Below are 26,736 nucleotides of genomic sequence, written 5' to 3' on the forward strand. Positions count from 1 at the left end.
TTTCACGACTCGCCCCTAGATGTAGTTACTAGTACGTACACGAAACCAGTTTCACTTCCGATAAGGAGTAGGGCAGTTACATTTGTACAGTAAGCCTGGCCATATTGTTTTGAGTGTAAAGACTGCAGGTTACAAGCTTAATAAAGTGTTGCTAATATTATTAATACAGAGTCGGACGTTTACTGTGTGATGACATGTGTGTCGTGTGGTGTAATAAGTGAAGTGTCACAGGTTTCATATAATACAGTATCGGAACTCAATTTCTTTTGTTCAATACTGCTAGCTACAGTAATGTTTCCAGCGAGCTCTACCAGATTCTCAGAAACAGCCGATGTCCGTAGAACTAGTTCAGAAGTGTGTGAAGGAAGTTTAAAGACGCAGAGGTAAGATTTTCTTGTTTAACGCTTTAAGATATGAGTTCTTTAAATATCTAAAACTTCAGTTCGTACCTCAAAGAAAACACAACACTTTATCATTATAAAGGTTAAATGGTACGATAAATATTCGAAACCCGTAATATATTCTGTGGACAAAATTAAAAGATATTATGATAAAAACGAATGGTATATATCGTTACCACTTTGCTTTAAAGTGTTACGAGACCAGTTACCGTCCTAGGTAATCCTCAGGTGGTCTCTCAAATTGGCTGATGATTATACTGAGAGATCACGGGTTTGATAATAAATATACTTTATAAAGATGCCAAAATGAAAATCACTCGAAGTTGTTGCTAGCCACGACATTCAAGTTCAGCCTCATTTCGGGTACACGCAAAGATGACATTTGACGTTGTTTACTCCAGAGTATTCGGCCAGTACACATGCCTATAATTCTATCATGATTTCTGTAAAGTACAAGTGAACGCAGGCAAGGAATCAGACGCTAAGTGGGAAGTCTATTTCACAATGAACCGACAGTTAGACCTAATGACAAAGAACAAAGAATTTTCGAAATATTAAACACCACTGATTACAAATGATTATCAAAATTTTCTCTAATGGTAATATATTAATAGAATACAGGAGTTCTGTGGAAATATGAAACACATCTTGGTAAAATTCTGCGGTGTAAAAGCCAAACTTGTGTTTTTTTGGGGCCGAATTTTGGGGGAGACGAACGCAGACGGCAGTAATGTGTTTCGCTAGTGTGGTCACAGGATATATCATGACGGATCATAGAAAAAGTGAAATATTAAAGAAATGACAATAACTGATATCAGCTCAACAATTAACAATCTTCAAAAGTCTATTACTAAATTATTTTTAAATAGTGGTTTACAGAATTTATTATTTAGGTTTCTGTCTGACGACAGGTCCATATGAACAGGATCCTTCCATCCTTTTCTCGGACTGGGACCTGTTCATATACGTTCTTGGCAGATGATCCAGAAGTGGTTTGCCATTGCCTTCTTCTGTGTGTGAATGGAGTAATTGTTTGGATGCCACGGAGAAACCGGGGAAGCCCCCGGAGGAAAACTCCGTGTTGCCTAGACCACGGCCTTGCCCAACACAAGTTATAAATTCGGGCACCGCCGGGAATCGAACCCGAGAAGATGTCGAGTGTCCAGCAGAATATTATAAGCGGACAATTTTTATGATCGTAAGCAAAACAGAAGAATAGCTTAACCCGTGATGTTGAAAATGGAGTTGATACTTATAGATTCGCAGAGACCAACTGTCAGCGTCAATTTTAACTGGGCTAATTACTGCTTGGTTTAAGCAACGGGGCGGGAAATGGGGCTGTGTTCGTTCCACTGAGCACAGAAAGTTACACTGACCTCTCTCTAGTCCTCTGAAAGGGATTGTGTATTATTTTATCGATTTCCTATCACATGCAATTTACTAAGAACTGAAATATGTTTAAATGTTTATTCACGTATTTTGTAATACCGGCATTGAATAGTCGACTGATAGAACAATTTTACTGACACAGATTAAGAGATCCTTTAAACTGTTTCCACCCTTAAATTCTGAAGGACAACTGGAGAGTATGAAAACACCAGTGGAGAGAGTAGTGATAAACAATAATATTACGTTAGCTGACATATTTTACAAGGTTCCCAGGCAAAGCAAGCTCGTCTTTCTGTTAAGAGTGGCTTGTAGGTAATATTATTTCTTACCGATTGATTAATTACAAGTCTTAGAGAAAATAAAAAAAATAATTTATTGTAATGGTATGTAATTATTATGTTTACACCGGGTGGACTGTTTAGATGCGTGAAGTTTCAACTAAGCATTTCCTCTATGAAAACCACGATGAAACTCCGTCAATTTGCTTGGTAATTAATAATCCGGGATTATGTGGGTCACAAGTCGAGTTACTGAAGTTTAAATCAAGTGACACATATTTACGAATACTACATGAAGAAACTTATGAGCCGGGATATCTCAGTCAGTATAGTGAGTAGCTACGAGCTGGACGACCGGGGTTCGATCCCCGACGGGGGCAGAGGATTTTTCCTCTGGCCTCTGCGTCCAGACCGGCTCTGGGGCCCACCCAGCCTCCTCTACAATGGGTACCGGGGGTTCTTTCCCGGGGGTAAAGCCGGCCGGGGCGTGATGCTGATCACTCACCCCCATCTATTGCCGAGGTCAAGGAAGAGAGGAGCTATACCTCCACTCACCCCAAACGCCTACATGGCGTAGAGTGGGACAAACTTTACTTTATTTTACATGAAGAAACTTATTGATCAATATCATTAAGAGGTCAAGCGTCCTTTCTATTTATCTAAATTCTGGACCTGCAAATTTTGGAAATGTTTCTTTTGATGCTCGCTACCATGACAACAAGTTTCAGCATAAGATGTCTCTGTTATCGGTGTTCCTTTGAACATATCCCCTCACGGGTAATGTAGCTGTTCAACAGATCACAGTAGCCCGAGGAGAGAAGCCATTCTCGGTAGCTGCTTTACTCGATCGCAACCCCCTCACTTAACGACCGAGCTTAGTTTGCTCTGACCGTTGTAGAAAGTGTAAACTCAATTTGCTTTACAAACTTCTCTAGATGCTAATAGTGGCGAGAAAGTGCAAGATGGAAGGGTGTATGCTTACAGTACTAGTTCTAGGAAAGTAGGGATTCCTCAACAAAGGCTGAGTGCTCTGACCAAGCGACCTCAGAACTTCAGCAGTTCAGTTGACTGCCTCGTGTTCACTCTCCTTTAAGACCGATAGTCATATAGAATAGCTGATTAATGCCTTTGTAATGTAAAATTTATTATATGTTTTCTTCAATTTCATTTATACGATGTCTTGTGGATTTTTCAGAGTTATTATTGTGAAACGAATAATATTGCAGATTCGAGGTCTGACACAAAAATAACGAGACTGATTATAGTAATATATCATTTATTTCCGTCTATGCACAAACTTAGTTGTTAAAATTGGTGTTATAAAGTTTAAATTTAAAACTTAAAATTTGGCGCTCTTCATCGCTATTACGATGTTACAATTTTAGCGCTCATTATTTTATAACATGTTTCGATACTAAATTAAATTTAAACTTTATAACACCAATTTTAAGTTTTAAATTTAAACTTTATAACACCAATTTTAACAACTAAGTTTGTGCATAGACGGAAATAAAGGATATATTACTGAATTAAACACAAACATGACGCAATTATACTACAAAGAGACTGATTACGTAACTAGGCAACCAAAATATTCAGGACGAAATAAACAGACCATATTAAACCTTTATCTTTCCTCTACCAGCGATGCAAATTTCAACTTCATCGCTTCACTCAGTAGCAGTGAAAAAGTATTTCTGTTCAGACGTGATTTTATATTCGATCGGAAATGTCAGATCTTAAATTGGAACAAAACTTTAATATTATTCTCGTTAAACTTAAAAAAAACCTTGACGGAATCGTTTCTGATATTGAATGAGGGTTACAGTGAAGATTGTATGTCTCGTGCACGTGTTTTCGAATGGCACAAACGATTTTTGGAAGACAGGGAAAGAGTGGAAAATGATGAGCGCCCAGGTCATCCACGCACATCTGTTTTCTTTGATATCAAGGGTATTCCGATGGCAGAGTGGGTTTCCAATGGCCGGACGGTAAATCAGCAATATTACATCGAAATGTTTACAGAATTTCGCTAGTTAGTGAGAACAAAACGGTCAGAGTTGTGGATAAACGGGTGGATTTCGCCCCAGCCCACGCAGATTTGTCTTTGAAGGAGTTCTTAACCGATGAGAACATAACTGTGCCTGATCACCGCTCCTGTTCATCAGACCTGACTCCCTGCGACTATTTTCTCTTCTCCAAAATCAAATCCGTGCTCAAAGGGATCCATTTTGAGACCGTAGAATCTGTGAAGGCAAACACGAAGGAACTGCTGGACAGTCTTACAGAAAATAATCTAGGGCACTGCTTTAGAGGGCGATCACAGTTCATTTTTGTAATTAACTAACTAACTAGATGGCTTACGGAACCCGAAGGTTCATCACCGAATTAACCAAAGCCCTCCACCGGACCCTGTCCTGGGCCAACAAAATTCAGTCTCCTTCAACTCCTATCTCCCATAGATCCCGCCTGACGTTATCCTCCCATCTACGTCTAGGTCTCCCCAGAGGTCTCTTCCCCTCAGGCTACCCGGTGCACACCTCTTGTCCCATCCATGCGCGCTACATGCCCAGCCCATCTCATTCTTCTCGATATAATCACCCTGACAATATTGGGGGAGGAGTACAGATTTTTAAGCTCATCATTATGCAGTTTTCTCCACGCCCCATTTTTCTAATTATGTATATAAAAAGAGTTACAGATTCAGTCTCTTTATTTTTGTGTCAGACCTCGTATAATGATAGTACTTCTGGACGAAGGATCTACCCATCAGAAGGTCTCTGCCGACGTGGAAGAGAATCCACTTCTTGGAAGTTAGTAATTCTTCAGAAGCTAATAAGTGCTTAGCCGGATAATGAAACGTATTTTATGTATTCGAACATTTATTACAGTGTTCATATCAGCCTATTAACGGATATTATTTTTGCCTGTGGATGATTTAATTTTCAACGCTTTCAATAGCTGAGATCAGACATCATTAAATGAAAGAATTCTCTGGTGAGTACCCGGAGGAACTGAGAAAGAACAAATAGGTGGGATTTGAGGTCTTCACAGCGGTGATGCTGAAGATGGCTGTCTTCTGAGTTGTTGCGCCTTGTAGTCTGGTAGGAGTTTACCGAAGTTTTAGAGGTCCTTGCTGTCTTCTCATCGCCCTGATGATGGAGGCAGTAAGGATCTCTGAAACGTCGGTAAACTCCTACCAGACTACACGGCGCAACAACCCAGAAGATAGCCATGTTCAAGGAAGACATAATTTTAGTTATGATAGATTATATTCTAGCCGAGATTATAATCCAGGATCTCCTGCATTCGAAGCGAGTGTAGTAACCTCTCGGCGAAGGCGTTTAGTCCAATAACTTTGTTCTGAGCCAGATGAATCCAGTCCAAACATTTGCAATAATTTCTGGACATAATGCTTAATATTTGTTTCAGAATTATGCCTAGGTTTTTGGAATATTTTGTTCCCTTCAGGATTCTTGACAAAAAAATTACGCGCTTATTATCTGTCCAACAGGCCTAATGCCATACGATCCACTCACTTCGTCCTCCCATATACCTTTTATTGTTTAGATGAGGAAAGGCTACTATTATGCCTCTGCAAAACCGCGGCCACTAACGGGCCCGCTGTTCAGACCTCAGATGATGGAGAAGAGAAGTTATATTAACATATAAATCTTTTATTGTGTGCACATTTACATCAAAGTATTTTAAATACCGGTTAAAGTAGACTAGAGATTGATGAGTAGGTAAATCTATGCAATCAGGGGGAGTGTGGGGAAAGACGGTCGACACTTGACGGAGCATTCCTACAACAAATGTACGGTGGCCAGAAATTGAATCGAAACTCCGTAAGAAGATTCTGGAATAATAACCACAATGCATTGGAATCGTGCTGTTTTATCTAAACTATTTTATACGTTCCAGATGGCTGATAAATATGTGAAAAATTCTATTTTACTGTCAGGAGGAAATTCAGTGCCGCGTTACAGGCCTATTTATGTTTTTATTACAAGGAAATTTACTAGCAAGCGAAGACACTAGAGCACATAGTCTGATAATCAGAATAAATTGCTACAAGACGTTATTTGATGGCAAGGCGAGAATTTTGCTTTATCAGAACATCTGTTCACTTTAAATGTGACGATATACGGTCACAGTAAAGTTCTTGCGTGAGCTGCGAGATAAGATTCTAGCACGATATCTGAAAGCTCAATGCATTGTTCCAACTCAGAAGTGGCCACTGATCCGCTTAAATTATACCAGCGCAAACAACTTGAATTGCTTTGGGCGTCAATACAGTGGCAAACCACATCTTGGATGAATGGGGTTCTAACGACGACCTAAAGTCTGTTGGGATTCGTACCGGCGAATATTTCAGAGGTGTTAAGGAAACTGAAATGAGCAGTCGACCATTCACCTCTAAGGAATGCCGAGGTTAATAAAGTGTGGAGCTTTACATTCGGGCTTAGTCACAGGTAAAATTTATTTCAGATATTACAGCGTGTACCATTTAAAAGGCAACCCCCATATGCAGTCATGTAACTTACAATAGAACGAATCAGAAACAGGTACACACATTTCACAGAAACCCCCCCCCCCCATCATATCCTCTGACACTCATATGAACGTCTCCATGGTTACTGGAAGGTGGTTACGTCAGTTTTCGAAACGCTTTGCAGATATGGACACGGTGTTTTTAATAACACAACATGTGTTTATTTTAAATGGAATTCGTTCGATTCTGTCCATTAAAAAATTTAGTAAAGCATATATTGATCAGGAAATACCGAATAAAAGAGAACCGGTAAAAATATTTCGAAAACACAGCAAGTGTTTCTTCTGTGATAAATGTTCACAGAGCTACAAAACAGATTGAATAATGACCATATCATTTTAAAGCAATGCATCAAATACAGCAATGGAATACGGTTACAAGAATTTAATATTGACGTTGATTTCCCCTTTTAAAAAAATACTTGTGGTGTCTATCAATACCTCTTACAGAAGTAGCTGATTCTAAAGGAAGAACTCCACATGCGACGCATCCTGTCTGAGGACCAGAAGCAGAATCGACTTCTCGTTTGTCAGGAGCTCAAAGATCTTGCAAGAACCGACCCCAACTTCCTTTCTAAGCTCCTTGTGACTTCTTCCTCTTCCCAAAGATGAAAATTCAGCTAAAGGGAAGGAGATTTGAGACGATAGAAGAGATTCAGGCAGAATCGCAGATGGTGCTTGACAGGCTGACAAAGAAAGATTTCCAGGGATGCTTCCAGGCTTGGCAGCGGCGCTGGGATCGTTGTGTTCGCTCCCAGGGGAACTACTTCGAGGGTGACGGATGAATTTAATACCTGAGATAAGTGTACGGGTTTTTTTTATACGCGCAGTCTTGAAACTTTCCGATCGCACCTCGTATACACCAGTCCTTCACTTCTTTTCGCAGGAACTGGTATACCATTTTTTCATTGTGTATGTAGGTCACAAATGACAATTTACAATTCTTGGCCGGTAAAATGTTTAATCGGGAAAGTAGAAACGATTTAGTCCATGAAGTCAAGTTTATGCAAAATTAAGAAAGACTGGTGTATATTTCGGTAAGAGCTGGTGATAGGCACCATAAGTATTTTTTTAAAAGGGGAAATCCAGTGTTTAATCACAATAATCAAAGTCATATAACATTAACTGTATTCTGATTCTTCTACTCTTAATATTCAACCCTAATATTAGTTATAATTAGTGTTTGTGGTGTTTCTACTGAAACTGATTCCGTTGCCTCTTATTGCTATTAAAAACATGTAGGAAGCCACCCTATGTCCAGTTATTGTCCGTCTAGGGTACTCTGTCCGGAATCGAACACAGAATTAGCGGGAACTTACGAACTCAGATCTTACGACTTGTTTCACAGTGGTAGTGCCTGTTTTTGGTTAGATTTTATAATAACCATTGCGTTGGGTAAGAAACCACGCCGGCCTCTCGCACGGAAAATAATGATTCTCCTTTCGAGAATGGTGCGAGCAGACCCGACACACAATTATCACCCATTTCTCAGATCCAGTATGGCCGCTGTATACGCCTCGTCCTCATACATTATTGAACGAACTTCTCCTTGCTTATTCAGTGCTCTGATGTATGATACTAGCATACATCTAACGTCGTGCCTTACTATCAGGCCCACATTTATGTTTCCCATCTCCTTTCATTGAAATCCAAGCTCCCTCATAATGTTCCTTGAGCTGGTGGTACCGTCTTTATGACAAGACTGAAAATACGTACTCCTTAGAGTAAAGATACATTTTAAGACGTTCTCAACACCACAACACTTTCGTCTCTATTGTACTAACATGATGCAGATTTGTGGCTGATATCTAGGTCAATCTCCCACTAACGTTAAACATACAAGGTCATTCTTCCATCTTATTGGGCAAATGTGAGCCAGAATAATTCGTCCATAATAAATATAATCCAAATCCGTTAGTAGGGCGCTCTCATAGAAACATGCGGACGGTTCCGAGCAGAGAACTTAATTGTCGTAACATCGTATGACGTGGATCTGAAATAAGTGTGTGTGATTAATTCGGAATATAAGCAGTAGATGGAACTAAGTACAGCGTATTCGTTCACCGTTGGTGGGATTATTACCTTCGCCGAGATTCGACTACCAGGAGAGAAATTCCGCTTCCAACACTACTTTTCCCAAATGACCAGTAAACACCCCCGAGTGACGACAAACTCTTCTCTCTCTGCCGACTGCCAGTTGGCGGAAAAACTACGTAGGGTCTCTTGGAGTGCATAATCGTCTGCTTAGAGGAATCTTAGACAATCAGTTATAAAAAAATGGAACGGGGACCTCCAGAAACTTATACTACACCCAGTAGGTCATGAAATTTGACGTATTTTGAGGAACCCGAAGCTCCATTACCGTGTTTACAAGAGTCAGCCACCGGTTCCTGAATCCACAACAATCTGATCCCATTTCTCCAAGATCCATTCTTTCGAAAAGTCAATTCCCTTCAGGCTCTCTAACCAATTCTCATGTTCGTCACATGCACCCACTTACCATCCTCCTCATATATACAGCGTGTCCCAGGAGGAAAGGTCAATATTCTGAGAGGTCCTAGTATCGGTAATTCTAAGCAAAAAAGTTTATATGTACATGTGTCCTATTCCGAACGGTTTCCGAAATAGAGCTATTTCACTGTAAAGTTGTAAAATTTTTGATAAGAAAGAGATATTACGTATTCTTTCTAATACAGGTATTTATTGTTCACGTGACAAAGTTGGTACAGTTTACCTAGTATAATACATTTTCGAAAATTCCACCGTCAACATCAATGCACTTTGCAGCTCGTGTGAGGACATGGCTCGTTGCTTGTCTGAGTGCATCTTAATGTTCGTTTATGCGGACGATAACATCCAACAGAGAAGGATAATATTGGGTGCCAGATCCAAACTACTGTACATTGAAATAGCTCTATCTCGGAAACCGTTCGGAATGGGACATATGTACATATACACACTTTTGCTTAGAATGACCGATACTATGATCTCCCAGAATATTGACCTTTCCTCCTGGGACATTCTGTATACATACACACACACACATGTAGATTCTGGTTAATTTGCCCATCGGTTAATCAGGGCAGAAGTTTATTTGTGACAAATCTTATAGAACGAACATTTTTAACTTTTTACGTGGAACTTCGCATAATTGGGGCAGCCGCTGAATTGGGCCAAAGTGTTCTAATCCCGATGTGTCCCAATTAACCGGAATCCACTGTATATTTCACGCTAATAGCATTGGATGGACAGTACAAATTATGTAGCTTCTCATTTTGAATTGTTGCAATATTAGATGGAATGAAATTACGTATTTATATAATGTCTACATTCAGTCATACCCACCTAAAACGTCTGTAATTGAAAACTACATAAAAATGTTTTTTCTTCACGTAAAAATCCGAGATTAATATTTTATGCATATTATATATTTCTTTTAATATACTAAGCACAAAGTAAAAGTAAAGTTTGTCCCACTATACGCCATGTAGGCGTTTGGGGTGAGTGGAGGTATAGCTCCTCTCTTCCTTGACCTCGGCACTAGATGGGGGTGAGTGGTCAGCATCACGCCCCGGCCGGCTTTACCCCCGGGAAAGGACCCCGGTACCCATTGTAGAGGAGGCTGGGTGGGCCCCAGAGTCGGTCTGGACGCAGAGGCCAGAGGAAAAATCCTCTGCCCCTGTCGGGGATCGAACCCCGGTCGTCCAGCCCGTAGCTAGTCACTATACTGACTGAGCGGTTCATAATATAGTAAGGGCAGCCCTTCGTTAAATAGAGAGGAATTGTTTGTTTATATAAATCACTCTATGTGCGGCGATGTTATTATGTTTATATCGATAATTACTAAATTTCTTGTTGATATGAGAACACGATCTGATACGGTATCGGATAGAAGCATCTGCAAAATCAGTTGTGAGATTCACGACGAGCAAAGACACGTTTAAACAAAAGTAATTGGAAAACTAATGTGTGATCCCTTAAACGCGAAGGCGTAGGTTATTTTCCGCTTGAATTGTTAAATTAATGGAGCATGAATTGCATTTGTTCGTAGCACAAGATTTGCAGAATGGTAAACCCTTTTCAGTATGCGGTTGCTTTAGAAAAAAGGTCTTAATAAAATGAAGAATAGATAACAGAGGCAGAAAACTGACATAATAATAATTGAAACAACATCAATAATAATAATAATATGTATATAAGAGTACTGTGGAATCAAGGGATAGGAACGGGTGGGGAAGTTCTGGAAAATAGGTCAGATATCATAATTAAATACAAGAAGATAAAATACAAAACTTTTAGTATAGAAATTCAGCGAATATGGAAAATGAAATTCCTTGTCATACCGGAGAATACTGTGGTCACAATTTCAACTGCAGTATTGTAAAAAAAAATTGGAAGAAAGCGGGAAACCATTTAATAGAATTTTGTACAAGAAACAATTGTAATATGATCGCGTGTTGTAGGAAAGTGTTATAATTTTAAACCCGAAGCAGGAATCATGGGATAAACACGTACTCAAGATAATAAGTACCAGGAGAAAACTGTGAAGAATCGATAATTAGTAATAATAACAATATAACAGATATTAAGCCATTTGCTTTACATTGATGTTCTGAAGCTGGTAGGGAGAAGTGAGAAGGAAATCAAAATTTTAAAAACATTTAGCGATGACATAAAAATTTGGGTTATAAATAAGTCAGGGGTCCGTAGAGGCAGCGAGGTCTGAGGCGTGGGCCTTGTGCCCCTTGGTCTCTGGGACCGTGGGTTCGAATCCCACTCACCCACTCAAGCCATGGATGTTGTGTTGTGCTGTCCTGTGTAGAGGTAGAGGACTTGCGACGGGCCGATCCCTCATCAAAGGAGTCCTACCAAAATGTCTATAGATCAAGCCAACGAAAAGTTGGGATCCGCAGTGCTTAGGCACTTGAAGAACGGGACGTTCCCAGTATCCCAGTGTCCTAGTAAAAATAAGTCATGGAATTTCTTAAAAGAATGGCAGAGTTTGAAGAATAAAGCACATGGAAAACAAAATGGAAAATTAAATTAAGGGATTGCAATCGAGTATTTGGGTATAGAATTTAGAACACAAAAGTAAACAAAAAAAGTGGAAGGTGTATGCAAGGAGACTAAGACTGGTTTTGAACAGAGAGCTGATAGTTAAAAATGAAATGCAAAGTAATGGATAAAAGGCAGTCTCCAGTACTAAAATATAGTTTTGAAAAAGAACGAAAATTTGATATCAAGGAGAAATAGAAGAACTGAGTGGAAAAACAATTAACATGCAAACAGACCATGGACAGCATCACCGAATAGCAGATAATTGATCGGTTGTATTTTTCCAAAAACAAGGGAGGAAGAATATTAATTCAGGTGGAAGGAATATACGTATATGAAGCTCTGAATTTGGTGAAATATGCAGAAATTAAAATAAGATGCACTGATGTGAATTATAAGGTCACACGAAATTAACATAAAGAAAATATTATTAAAACAGGTAACAGATTTATAAATATTTCCAAAGTGAAACAAAGCACAAAATATAAAATTAAAACTGGAAAAGTAAATGATGCATGGGCAATGCAGGTAGATTAGACAGTTGAAATTTGGATACATTAAGGGTGAAATCGAAAGTACGATTTAGGAGGCTGTGGTTCAAACAATCAGCACGTACTACTTTAAATTAAATATTTTGAATGGAGCAATTATTTAATGCAGACGTCGACTAAACTACTGAGGACCTAATATCAGGATGTCTCATTCTGGCATAGAATGAATACATAAGACATGATTAAGCCCGTAAACATCTACATTATTTAACACGTAAACAACAGAAAACTAGTATTCTCACATATTTTAGCCGATATGTCATCATGAAGATGTAAGAATACCGTGGATTATAGGGGTACATAGTGAAAGGAAGATTCTGGAAAACAGGCCAGACATCCAATATATTCTCAAAGGAAGAAAGGAACAGACATCAAAAAAGTGTTGCATCCAGAAACTGAAAACGTGAATTTTAAAAAGATAAATAATATTAATAATAATACAGTTTAATTATTTATTAATAACGTGGTGCATCAACATCCAGAAAGCCAATCACAGATACAGTAGAGGATAAGAGCACAACACAATAATAAATACAGAAACGTAACAACAAACAGATAATTAAAAAGTTACATGAGTGTAGAGGACTTTTATACATGAAGGCAACATGCTACTGAATACATATCTTTGTAATAATAGTTCATATAAATTAAATCAACTAGATTAGAACGAGAAGAAAATATGCAAAACATACAAGGCACTAGATCAGAGAATTTATATAATTAGAATGACAACACACAGTTGGTTAAAGGAGAGCAGTAGAGAAGAGAGAGGAGAAATATATATAAATTTATACATAATTCATTTAATAACAAGAAATATATTATAATAATAATATCAAAAATAATAACATTATCTATGTAGGGTGCTGTCACGTATATCCAGGATTTTGTTTTTCTTATTAACAATTTTATTTAAACTTTAAATAATTTGTTAAGACTATTATTGTTGTAAAGTACATCTGGACAATGTTCTGTTTTCGTACTGTTACGTTTACAGCTTCTGAGTCTGGGTTTTCCTGTTTGATTTCCAGTGCTTGCCTGTCATCGATTACACTGCCGCTTTAAGGCGTTTAAATCTAATAAATTAACTGAATTATTAGTAATGTAACGTTTAATCTCATTCAGATTTAAAATTCTAAAATTAAAGAAAATAACCAATCTTTTAATTACGCGCGTGCATCAAGTTTATTTTTAAGAAAACGACACATTTTTAAACAAATGTTTTCTGACTATAAGTGAGGCGTATAAAAGTTTATTAGCCCGTCATTATTATTCATTCAGACTAATAACTGCTATTATTCTATCTATTTTCTGCGGATTTAAGGACTGGGAACTCAACTAGCTCCACGGAAAAAAGTAGTTTAATTTTTGAGAAGCTGACAGTCTCTCAGCTGCTTAAGAAGTTCCTCTTTTATTATGAAGCTGTAGGGATTTTAACTTATTTGCAAAAGCCGACCACCGGAATCCAACCTGAGCCATAAAAATTATTCCACGTCCTACAATCTGTTTTGTTGCAAGCAGATATCTGCCAAATAACCTCTTTCCTCCTGACACTGCTACAAATATTTTGCATGGAATTTGCATCAGCACAATGCATGAGACATGTCGCGGTCTTCTCATCCGTCTTAATTTGATCGCCTCATGACGTTAAATTTAAACAGAAACACGTTTGTATATGTGGCAGAGACAGATATGGCGCAGGTTAGGTTCAAAAATAAACTTTGTGTGCTGTCTGGGTCTGTGAAAGCTGGGAATTTTAAAATTTTCGTATGTTAATCATCAGTTGTGCTAACTTGCAGATATGGTTGAATATCATGAGATGAGGAAGATTACAATAAAACTTTATAGTTGATACCGGCACCTACAAACGCTGTTTGCCTGGCCCTAGTAAGGTTTTGAAATTTTTGAGACTACACGACTATCAATTTCGGACTTATTTTTTTTAACTGCTAGTGTTAACTTTATGTATGATACCGTGTCCTAAGTCATGATGAGAAAACTAAATTTAGTCCATTCCTTATTTACGAGGTGCGATCGGAAAGTTTCCAGAGTGCGCGTATAAAAAAAAAACCCGTACACTTATCTCAGGTATTAAATTCATCCATCACCCTCGAAGTAGTTCCCCTGGGAGTAAACACAACGATCCCAGCGCCGCTGCCAAGCACAAGAATAAAACTAATCATTGTCCAAGATCTAGGATTGGTAACAGAAGATCATGATGCATTTGACGTTGATCGTCCCTCGCTACATACTGCTCAGTGCTGCTGTGACCATCAGAGAATGTGACGTTAAACAAAGTAGCCAATCTGGTCTCTTCTCTGTATTCACGGCCAATGAAAATTAAGATAAATTACGAAATATGAAAGTCATTTTCTCTGCCATATATCCCTTATGGCATAATTCTACGGAGTTAGGAACATAAAATTGTATGTAGCTTTAAAGCGTTCTGTGGGAGGTGCCAGATTTTGACAAAAGGTGTTGTAAGTGAGAGAGAAGTGATCATTTCCTACCACGATTATTACATGTTGGCACAGAAAAGAAATTTCGTGTAAACACAATTTTACTCCTACGGGCTATGGGAGCCGTAACAGGACAGTCCTCTGTTTAGTCGGACCCCTCAACCCTTTTATTCCCAGTTTCTTGCATATATATATATATTCTCATCCCTTTCCCCAGGGCTGGACCAGAGAGCTAATGTAAGCGGTTCAGGAGGGAGGTCTCGCTTGTCTGTGTTCCCGTGAAGCAGGATGAGTTAACACATTTGAGTTCATGATAAGATTTACGTACACAAAGTTACATAGGGGGAGGGGTCGATGAAATGACTAATATTTGCATTACTAAACTGGGCACACTGTACTAACTCCCCGACAATACAATTCACTGCGTTCACAACTTTAATATATGCGAATTATTTTATGGTTTTTCTTTGCTATTGAGTCAATTGGAATTACACTATAATCTAAAACAGTTTAGAATTTGGGCACGGTAACCACTTCACACACTATGGTATGCTTATTATCCCACGTTAAGGCTCCTTTCGGATGACAAAAAATCTTATTTGCATATTTGTGTAAGCTCTACGTAATAAATTTTTTATAAGTAAATAACGTGATTTGATTTTCAATTCGATATTTTTACTGGGCACCTGTACCTCCAGTCATGCCAACATGAATCTCGGGTAAATTTCGAAGAAGAGTCAATGCCATTAAACACCTTGAAATTGTATTTTTCGTGTGATTTGTATACGCCACCAAGTCTTGTTGCTATTAATGTAATGGCAACTGACGGCTGACACAGCAAGATGACCTACATGAAATTCTAAATCATCAGAACTATACAAAATCCATATAGAAATCCTATTTCATGGTCGTCGCTTATTTAGTCAAGATATTTATCGGCTTTAATGGAACCAAAAGATTCATTTCCTTTCTCAGAAGAACCCACCACTGGCTTCTATCCTGAGTTAGATTAACTCAGTCTACAACGTTTTACCCTATTTATTTATGATCCATTTTAATATTATCCTCCCATCTATACCCACTTGAACCGAATGGTCTCTTCTCTTTTGATTTATAAATTTTAAGATTAGTTTATCGCATATTTATTTTGTACAGTCTATACACAAACGTTTTAAGTTTATTGGTGTTGTAAAAATTATACAATGTTTAAACATTTTATTGTGTAAAATATTATATTAGCGCTCTTAATCGTAAATACGATTTTACATCATATTTTTAGCTCTTTTATTAAAACGACATGTTTCGACGGGTAATACCGTCGTCTTCAGGTTTTTATCAATTTAAAATATTTTAAAAACTATTAGATATTTGATGCAATATATTATAATGATCCGTAGTTCTGTTTGTAGCTTTCCATTTTCATGGTAAGTTGCTTATTGTAGTCAGACGTTATATTTATCTGTGGAATTAATGTTAATTATTTTCTTGGAATGAGTATGAATTGACATAGGAAATAAATAAATAATCGTATAAATATCTATTAAAAATAGTACACGTTTGTGTATAGACCGTACAAAATAAATATATCTAATCAAACACAAACATGACGCATATAAGATACAAATAGTTTATCGCAGTGTGTGAGTTATGAACTCAAGTATGAGTCCTTAAAACACGAAATTAGGGAAACGGTGTGTATGTGTGAGTGACAGAGAGAGAAGGAGAGAAGGTAGCTGTACATTGTGAGTACAATTATTATTCCAATGGAGACCTGTCCCACGAATACAAATTTGTATTATCTCTTCCCTAGTCAGTGATACACATCCCTTTGTGTTCTATAATCATGCATACAGGAATTTAATTACACTACAGTTGCTTATTAATGCACTCTGATTACATTGTCTGGAGTATGAGAAAATGAATACACTGTATTCAAGATTAGCCCATATATAAATACAGATACACTGCATGTGGCTAAACGTATTCGTGTGTAGTACGACAAATATTTGTAATATTAATTTTACTCCTAAGTGTTATCTGGACTAGACAGAGTTACTAACAATACTTTTGCTCTCTTGTACTCGTTCTTGTTCATCTCTTCACAGCGTGCTAGCGATGTTACCGCTTGTTTATATATTTGCTTCGCTGCAAGTTCTGAGCTGTCTTTATTCGCCAGGGCTGAGCTGTTTGCGTTGCGAAGTTTTAAAATTTTTCTGTGACCCTGAAGCATGAAACTTGGTGACTGCTACTTTCAAGGCAACAGGCTATTTAAATATTCAAGTATTCCCAGTGACATTGAAGGCTGTTAAGAAAATAAAATTTATTCAGAAAAAGATAAAGAATTGAAATAGCTGTTGGAATACAAACCGTGGGCCAAAGAGATCCTGGACTTCTGAAGAAAATAGAGGAAGGTTTAGGATCAGGTATTTAAGCCTAGTACTGCGTAGTTATTTACTACGGAACCTACTTTATGAGCAATCTGAAGTTCATTGTATGTGTCTAATATAGTTAGTATTAAATTAAGTAAATTTAATTGAAAATTAGTTTATATTTATGGTTTTTTAACAACGCTGTCAGTGGCTTCGACCATAAGCATCAAATCGTAATGATTAAAAAAAAATATGGAAAAAAGTGATCGTTAGTTAATTTAAGGCACTGTCCCTACATTTTCTTGGTGGATAGAGAGAAAGCACTTTAGAATTCCAATTAGTGCCGATCTCCGAGCCTGAAATTTGAACCTCGGACCCGAAGAACCAGTAATGTTAAGCACTCAGCTGCTACACCCGGTATAACTCGGTATAAAATGGGAATCACGGTATGCGAAAATATGTGTTTGGATTTGAAACATGAACATCGGGGAATAATATTAACATAGGTCTGTCTTTATAGATCTACTGAAGTAGGTTATGAAGATATGAAATGCATTTATTGAATTGTCTTGTGAAAACAATGATGAACCTTTGGGCTCTGTATGATTAGGAATTTTTTTTTACCTATTTGTAAAACATAAAATGCTCGAACAATTCTCTGTAATACTGAGTCAGTTATGAGTATATCACATACAACAACGCGGTATTTACATTTAATGTTTTGATCTAGATTTTATGACATATCGAACATCTTCAACACGTTGGCTACTAAGAGGGTTACCGGTGGGTCACATGATTAATTGGAGACTCAATCTTAGTTGAATGAAGTGACGCATCTGTAACAAAACAGCTGATATAGGAAAGATGCACAAGGTATGAATTAAGATGGTAAAGTTGCGTCATATTGTGATATAATAAGTATATATTAAATCTTGTCCGTCTAATCACAATAAATTCTTATTAAATATTAAAATATTACAATAGTTAACATTTAAAATATTTAAAATTTTAAATGATGTTCTTTATCGAAATATTCGATTTACATTAGACCATCATTTTTCATGTTTCACGACATGTTTCAGTTCCTAAAAGAACTATCCTCAGGTGTATATAATTATATAAAGCTTCAAAACGATAAATAATTCAAATACAATTTTCATACATGTAGTGAAGCATGAAAAATGATGGTCTAATGTAAATCGAATATTTCGATAAAGAACATCATTTAATATTTTAAATATTTTAAATGTTAACTATTGTAATATTTTAATATTTAATATGAATTTATTGTGATTAGACGGACAATATTTAATATATACTTAAAGGTATGAATTACTACTGTCACATTGCTTCTAAAATAAGAGTTCCAATATGTTTTTTTAGAGTCACCGGTGGATCACGAAAGAAATATAACTGCAAAACATATCTTGGGAAACAAAAAAAAAAGCTTTTATAAATTCGAGCCTTAAAGGGGACTTTCCAAATAACATTCTGCACTTTAAAGTTGGTGATACCTTGAATATCCCACTCAGCCATCAGTTTCTGAATTAAGAAGAAAGTCTTTTTCGTGTAGCTTTGTGCGAAATTTAAGGTAAAGGATTCATATTCTTTGTTTTTCCTGGTATTTATCATCTCTTTCTATAAACTGAAATTCTCTTCTCCTAGGCCACCGGTAGCCTATAAGTAAAAGAAAGAAGTGTGTAAAGAACACGTAAGAAGAGTGAGTACAAAAATCAAAAAAGGAGAATAAAAGAAGTGAAAAGAATAGAACTGAATCCGTCTTAAGCTCATTCCAAGTCCAATATCCACCAGCCGGAAGAGGCTTTGCTGGCAGCCCTCTAGACGCAGCTGCACCCCGGGACTCATTCCATAATATAAAAGGCTTCTTTATTTTTAACCTCACTTTCCCTCTCCTTTCTCCTCTGTGTATGAAGTTAGCTAAATCCAACTCTGGCGGTCGCCATAGAAACTAACGGTTTACCTCAAGAAACCTTAAGGCTAAAAATTCCGTACAAGCTCTGTTCTAAGGCCACCAGAATCAGCTAACAGGTACTTTATCTAAACGATTTTCCGCCTTTCTCGGTAACTCTAACTTCAATGTTATGCGCAAGAGGGACATAACTTATTCATTACAATCCTTACACACACATATAAATGTATTCTTAAATCTGAAGAAAGTTATCAACGCTGCAGTTTATTTAATTTGAAATGTTTGCCATGGAAGTTTATAAGGATTCACTTTACCCCATAAGTGATGGCGTTTTAATGTTATCCTCCGCGTATTTCTAGATTTACCAGAAGGTCTTTCATTTATAGCCGGGATAGCTCAGTCAGTATAGTGACTAGCTACGGGCTGGACGACCGGGGTTCGATCACAGACGGGGGCAGAGGATTTTTCCTCTAGCCTCTGCGTCCAGACCGGCTCTGGGGCCCACCCAGCCTCCTCTACAATGGGTACCGGGGTCCTTTTCTGGGGGTAAAGCCGGCCGGGGCGTGATGCTGACCACTCACCCCATCTAGTGCCGGGGTTAAGGAAGAGAGGAGCTATACCTCCACTCACCCCAAGCGCCTACATAGCGCATAGTGGGACAAACTTTTTTTTTTACTTTTCCTTTATGGTTTTCCTATTAAAATGTTTGTATATCGCCACCTGTTCCATGAGTCCATGGCTGCTTAATGCCCACCCCTTATCATCCTCATTGACTTGCTCATTCTAATAGTATTTGGTAAAGGCTGTATATTATGAAGTATTTGGAATTTAGGGTAAGATTGGGTGAAATGGACCATAAAATGGATAATCGGCTGGAATGCCACAATTAGAAGCTGAAACGTTATTCCAATGTCACTTTATATATGGCTGGCATTTCGAAAATAGTATATATTTATGATAGTTATTGCGTTTCAACTCGAAATGTAGTACCGAATTATGTAAAGAATTAACATTGTCCCTTTCGCTATTAATCCAAGAAGCGTATCTTGAAAACTAACTCTTTTACCTTACCTGAAAACACTAAATTCAAATTAAAAATTCTTCACTCTTTCGCGCTCATCTGTCCACGCAGTACGCTTTTCTCCGTCAGAGAAAAGCTGTAAAGAGCAACACCGATTACAGCGCCAACAGTTATGCTGACAGACGGGGTTTCCTAAAAACTGCCCTATTCTCTCGCTGGTTACATACATCCGAACTTACCCTACCACGTTATGAAGTTTCCTATGTTACTGTTCTGTGCACTGTCCTTCGTGACACCAAAAGTTTTCAGAGCGTTGACCTTAAGAATTCTGAATTTATGGTGAATTTTAGATTTACACGGCGGTGGTTATGATGGTGACTGTTTTATGAAATGTAATTCAGTGAAGTCTGGTAGAAATTTATAGGCGCTTTGGAGGTCTCTGATTCCTCCATCATCAAGGCTACTATTTCTGACGATGGAGGTGATAAGGACCTCTGAAACGTCGGTAAACTTTTACCAGACTACAACGCGCAATAATCCAGAAGACAGCAATTTTAAGTTATTTATTTGGCTTCTTTTAACAATAGTTAAAGAGTAAATATTGCTACGCATATCAGAATCTGCGCCTTGAATCTCCAGTTCATAAGGAGAAAAACCTTCAGACTTAAGACCTCATTAACATTCGGTTGGGAAATAACTGTTCGAGCCGCCGACACTCAGTCCACATACCATATCCATTGCCCTCATGAAGAGGGCGTGGAAATGTTATTTTTCGAACGTTCTTTGTAAGGTATTTTGCCATTCCCGTCAATATCGCTAACACTTTTAATACCGGTAGAGATCTTTCTACAAAGAAAGAGTTTCTAGATGCTTATTTCATTCACCGAACTTACTACTTAACGTTGCTAAGAAGCTACAAATAATGTTGGGTATCCTGTATTGACCGCCACGGTGGTCAGAACACTAGCCTTATAAGCCTGGGGTCCCGGGTTCGATTCCCGGCGGTGCCCGAATTTATAACTAGTGTTGGGCAAGGCCGTGGTCTAGGCAACACGGAGTTTTCCTCCGGGGGCTTCCCCGGTTTCTCCGTGGCATCCCAACAATTACTCCATTCACACACAGAAGAAGGCAATGGCAAACCACTTCTGGATCATCTGCCAACAACGTATATGAACAGGTACCAGTCCGAGAAAAGGATGGAAGGATCCTGTTCATATGGACCTGTCGTCAGACAGAACACTAAATAATAATAAGATGAGGTGGTCTAGCGGTTAAAACGCTGGCCTTGTAATCCTGGGGTCTCGGGTTCGATTCCCGGCGGTGCCCGAATTTATAACTTGTGTTGGGCAAGGCCGTGGTCTAGGCAACACGGAGTTTTCCTCCGGGGGCTTCCCCGGTTTCTCCGTGGCATCCCAACAATTACTCCATTCACACACAGAAGAAGGCAATGGCAAACCACTTCTGGATCATCTGCCAAGAACGTATATGAACAGGTCCCAGTCCGAGAAAAGGATGGAAGGATCCTGTTCATATGGACCTGTCGTCAGACAGAACACTAAATAAATTCCTGAATTAAAATAAATACGTTATGAGCGCCTTCTATTTAATACAGGCTCTAACATGGACTCTTGGGAACAATCTCTCTCAGTGTTAAAGGTTTCCAACATTTCAGGTTAATATCTATAGGGAAATTAGAAAGCCTTTGTATACATGTGAATAAATTATTGTGATTGGAGGAATAGTGGAGCTCTGTGACGTCAAATGGGTAGTGAACATGTGAACAGGAAGGAGTTTATGGAAAACGTTCTATTACCACGGGTTAGGAGAAAGATTAATGAAAAATATTTTAGCAACTTCAAGATCTACAAAAGGTAGCCTAATGCCAGTACAGTATTAATGAGAAATGAAGTATTTGTCGGAAGTTGCCAAAATTTCACCGCTCGACGCGGTTGATGCACGAAAATCGAAATTAAGATTTGTTACACAATAAAGTCCAGCAGCGCCCTCGTTATGCCAATATTTCTCTTAGTGACATTTTGGTACATGACAAATTCATGGTAGTATAGCTCGGAAGGTAATAATTATATATAAATAAATTACTGTATCTGTTTAGTTTATCATTAGAGCTGCTACTTAATTTGGGGGAGAACATAATTATTATTTAAACAAGGAAACCGCAACATTCTTAAGATTCACGCAGTGTAGTCAAAAATATAAGAAAACATTCTTTGATTATCATCCGTAATGATCTTAATCCGCCACGGTGGTCTAGCGGTTAGAACGCTGCCCTTGTAATCCTGGGGTCTCGGGTTCGATTCCCGGCGGTGCCCGAATTTATAACTTGTGTTGGGCAAGGCCGTGGTCTAGGCAACACGGAGTTTTCCTCCGTGGCATCCCAACAATTACTCCATTCACACACAGAAGAAGGCAATGGCAAACCACTTCTGGATCATCTGCCAAGAACGTATATGAAGAGGTCCCAGTCCGAGAAAAGGATGGAAGGATCCTGTTCATATGGACCTGTCGTCAGACAGAACACTAATAATAATTAAAAGAAAGATCTTAATATCGGTATTGTTTTTACAAATAAACAGACGATTTGTAAAAGAACGGCACTTATCCTTAAAATCCACTCAGTTTGAACCGTCACAATACATTTGGTAGTAATTTTATTAAAGAAACGAAGTTGAGTTGACTATAGTCATAAATAGCTCAAGACAGCTTTGCCTTACCACATATTGAATCTAGAAACCAGGCAGAATAGGCGAGAGATGGAATTCACTGATGAATAATGAGATTATAAATGAATATATTCTATAGGTTTAGGGAATCTAGCGTCACATACCGCACTAAATTAACCGTAGGAACTAGAAAGGTTTAAACGAGGGAATGTTATTATAATTCTCATAAAAAACAGAGATCAAATTATGTCAAAAACAGGTCACCGGAAGTTAAATTTTATGTATGAAACTGACGCAACATTTCATGGAGTTTAAATTTGCGCTCTACATTTATGCACGTGTTCTGAGAGATTATGCTGAACGTTTTTGGAGCTATTGTGTCTCGTGTGCAGATCATTACTGCTGTGCTGAACACGTTATGCTGCAGATACAGAATAAAGCAGATGGGACTGTGCTTCATTACCGCTGATGTAACCTGCTCTCAGGGCTGACATAAACTGCCTTCATTGCACAGATCACAGAGATGTCGGTTCAAATAACGATCATCTACCGGACCACGTTCAAAATTTTAAATCAGAATAAAAATACGAAAGTACAGAAAATACAAGATGTTATAGAATAGCAGCATTAATTAAATGAACGTTAAACTAATTAAAATCAGTGGTAAATATACTTACCACATTATACAATTAATATATTTTTTTTTCACTTAATGCAAACAAGGATAAGGTCCTTAAATAACATTAACCAGTTGAATCCTGTAATAGAGAAATGTGTTTTCTTTGAGGTAGGGACTGAATTCGTAAATGCTGTTTAAATAAGATCTAGCTCTGAGTTGGGCAGTTATTTGAAAAATCGATGATAATTATGATAGAGTATATTTGTTTCCAAGTGATAACCAAACGATATAAAGTATGATGTAATGGGCTGTGTACGTATCACATACGAGGAAAATGAAAATTGTGTAAAAATTTTGATTTCATAATATAAAATACAGAGAGTACCTTAAGCGACTTAAGGATATTATACGAGATGATAAAACAGGGAGACAAATTCAAAACAATTGTGTCACGTATTATAAACTAATAAATATATATTTAAACAGAAGAAGAAAATAAATAATATAAAAGCATTAAAGGAAACAAATTATGATACAATCTTGTCAAACGACGTTAATTCCATATCTTCCATCTAATTCGGTATTAGTAGTGTGTGGACAAAGCAGCTTCTCAAACCGGCTCCAAATTCTTTCCCTCGAAAAAGTACGTTGAACGACTTGCTTTCAGATCTTGGCATTATTTTCAGCGTATTTTATTGTATTCTTTAATTAAACTACGTAAGCCATGATTCACAACATTCAAATTTGATTCTTTGCCTGCTGATCGTGGCCACTCTATCATAAAATTCATCGCACTGAACTGATATGGGCTACGGAACGCATTACACGTATTGAAATGGTAAGCTGTCCTGAGTTACCTTCATAATACGTGAATATTGCTGCTAAATCAAGGCCTGCGTATTTTTTAATACTGATTTCAGAACGAAATCTACCGGAGGAATTGAAACAGCAGTAACAAATAGATAGATATAGCAAATAGCATATGCAGCAGACATGCTTAATAATACTTAAAGATTAAATATCACTATCCAGTTACATTTAAGTTAACTTACTTGCATTATACAAAGAAACAAAACATGAAGATGACTTTAAGATTTAAATGCGTCATGTTTGTGTTTTATAATTAAAATATATAATAAAATTCAGGTCAATACACAAACTTTATTTACAGATGTTAAAATTTAAAATTTAAAATTTGAGCCTTTCCTCGCTACAACGATGTTACAATAGAGCGCCTTCATTCACTACATGTTTCGATGCAAAGCATCATCTTCAGGTGTTATCCTTTAAAACTACTTTATATTACAATGCATGTCTTTCAATTTATTCGTCCGTTTTGTTCAACAGACAGTCAACCTGAGCAGATACACCGTACAACACGATTCATGAATAATCAAATACAAACATAGGATGCATAAAACGGGAGGATCAGCGGAGCATATGATATAATAATGAACAAAACGGATGAATAAATTGAAAGACATGCATTGTAATATAAAGTAGTTTTAAAGGATAACACCTGAAGATGATGCTTTGCATCGAAACATGTAGTGAATGAAGGCACAGTATTGTAACATCGTTGTAGCGATGAAAGGCTCAAATTTTAAATTTTAAATTTTAACATCTGTAAATAAAGTTTGTGTATTGACCTGAATTTTATTATATATTTTAATGAAGATGACTGTCTTCTGGAATTTTTCGCCGTGTTTTCTGATAGAAAAAAACTGAATTTTCAGAAGTGCTTACGTCCTACATCATCATTGACGATATTGTGTTGTGACGTTTCCAGAAGAAATAGAAACTTCTCTAAATAATTGTTCGTCTTTTCACAAATCATAATGTCACATATCTCGACAGCTAAGAGTAGTAGCAATGTCTACAGAGTAGCGTTTTTACTCTAAAAAAATAAATATGAGGCCTGAAATGAGACAAAAAGTGAGTTTCTTTAAACCATGACATACTTTTTTTAATTCAGTTTAGCTGTAATAGTAATTTTCGACCAAAGAATTCTGGTGGCTTGTTCCTAAGAGATGTGTCTCCTTGTTAAATGCCTACGTACCTTTCTAGCGTTTCAAATGTGGCTTGCGAGAACTTCAAGACATTCAGAACGCTGTTAAAGCTCCTTCCTGTCCAAGAGTTGACCATGTAAAACCGAGCATCAGAAGTAGCTGTAATATTTTCCAAGCAAACCACGGCCTTCTTCTGTAGAACTGCTTTCACACTTTAATTACTTTTCTCCTTTCTGTGGCTCTATAAGCCATTATGGGTCTTTTCGGAGGTTTTCCTAGTCTTTGAAGCGTGCATTTGTGAGTAGTGAGTGACCAGCTTACTGCCTCTGCACAGTTTCTGCGCTGTCCTGATTTTGTCTGCTAGAGCCATCTAGTAGGGAATCAGGAGAGACTTGGGTGAGATATGGCCGCTGAATTTTTCTTACGAAACATCTCGTCCATGCTCGTAAGGTTCTTTTACATGCCGTAAGTCTACGACATGAGACCTCTCTGTAGGATTTTTATCACACTTAAAAATCCATCGACCTCGGCCAGGTTTGAACCCGCGAACCTTGGGTCCAGTTGCAAGCACGCTAATGTAATTACATTCGGGTTGTGTTATAAAACAGAAATCTATATTTAAACTAGATACTTTTCCCACGTCTTAATTGTCATGCGATTCCGACAAACAGATCACAGAAATTTTGTAATAATATATGCTCTGACACGTGTATTTTGCATTTCCAATTCCAATACAGAAAACTACAAGCAACTGTTAATGCTCAGACTGCCTAATCTTTACTCATCTCATGTTACATAACAGCTAATAACTGTACTGCTGCATAACTTTTTAAAAACTTGATAATTCTCAGTAACAAATGGTAGGTATTTCCAAGATTTTCATGACTGCTGATAACATTTTTGACTTCTAAGTTTTGAATTATTAACGGCGAACTTTCTAACGTAGTTTCCTGGGTTATGACGCCGTGTCTACGACGTATGTCTGAGTAATTCGGCCATCTTTCCATCTCTAAACACACCTGCGAATTACCATAATTTTCCTTATGTTATTCTAAGATATCATAAAGACGATAGATCACTTTGTTTTATGTTTCTGCAGTTACCATGGGAACGAGGGCGAGAGAGGGGGTCGAATGGTGTAAGTGCGAAAGCTGCCAGATAAATTGCTAGGTTACGAGCCGAATGCAAACAAGTCGCAGGCGGCAGGGAAAGGACAGTTCTCGACTTTGCAGTCCAGAAATTCAAGCGAAGACTCAGAGTCGATCGTCCATGGACTTTGAAAGTCGTTTAATTTTATTCTGTGAATACAGAAAACTCGTAAATCAAATATAAAATTCTGAATTACATTTCCTTCGTTGCTTGCGCGTTGGATGGTATAACAAAACGTATTGTACCAAAGTAATAAAATAATTTTAAGCTA

The 26,736-nt window shown here is 37.6% G+C and overlaps 1 long non-coding RNA gene across 1 annotated transcript; it reads left to right on the forward strand.

Annotated features, from left to right (window-relative positions):
• Positions 1–26,736, forward strand: LOC110836517 (uncharacterized). Its single transcript, XR_002545328.2, has 2 exons — positions 1–383; positions 26,416–26,736. It is a non-coding gene; the product is annotated as an uncharacterized LOC110836517 (long non-coding RNA).

This window comes from Zootermopsis nevadensis, unplaced genomic scaffold, assembly GCF_977971745.1.
Source record: "Zootermopsis nevadensis isolate Lab colony 2312 unplaced genomic scaffold, Znev_1.0 Znev_ptg000021l, whole genome shotgun sequence".
Lineage (NCBI taxonomy): Eukaryota > Metazoa > Arthropoda > Insecta > Blattodea > Termopsidae > Zootermopsis > Zootermopsis nevadensis.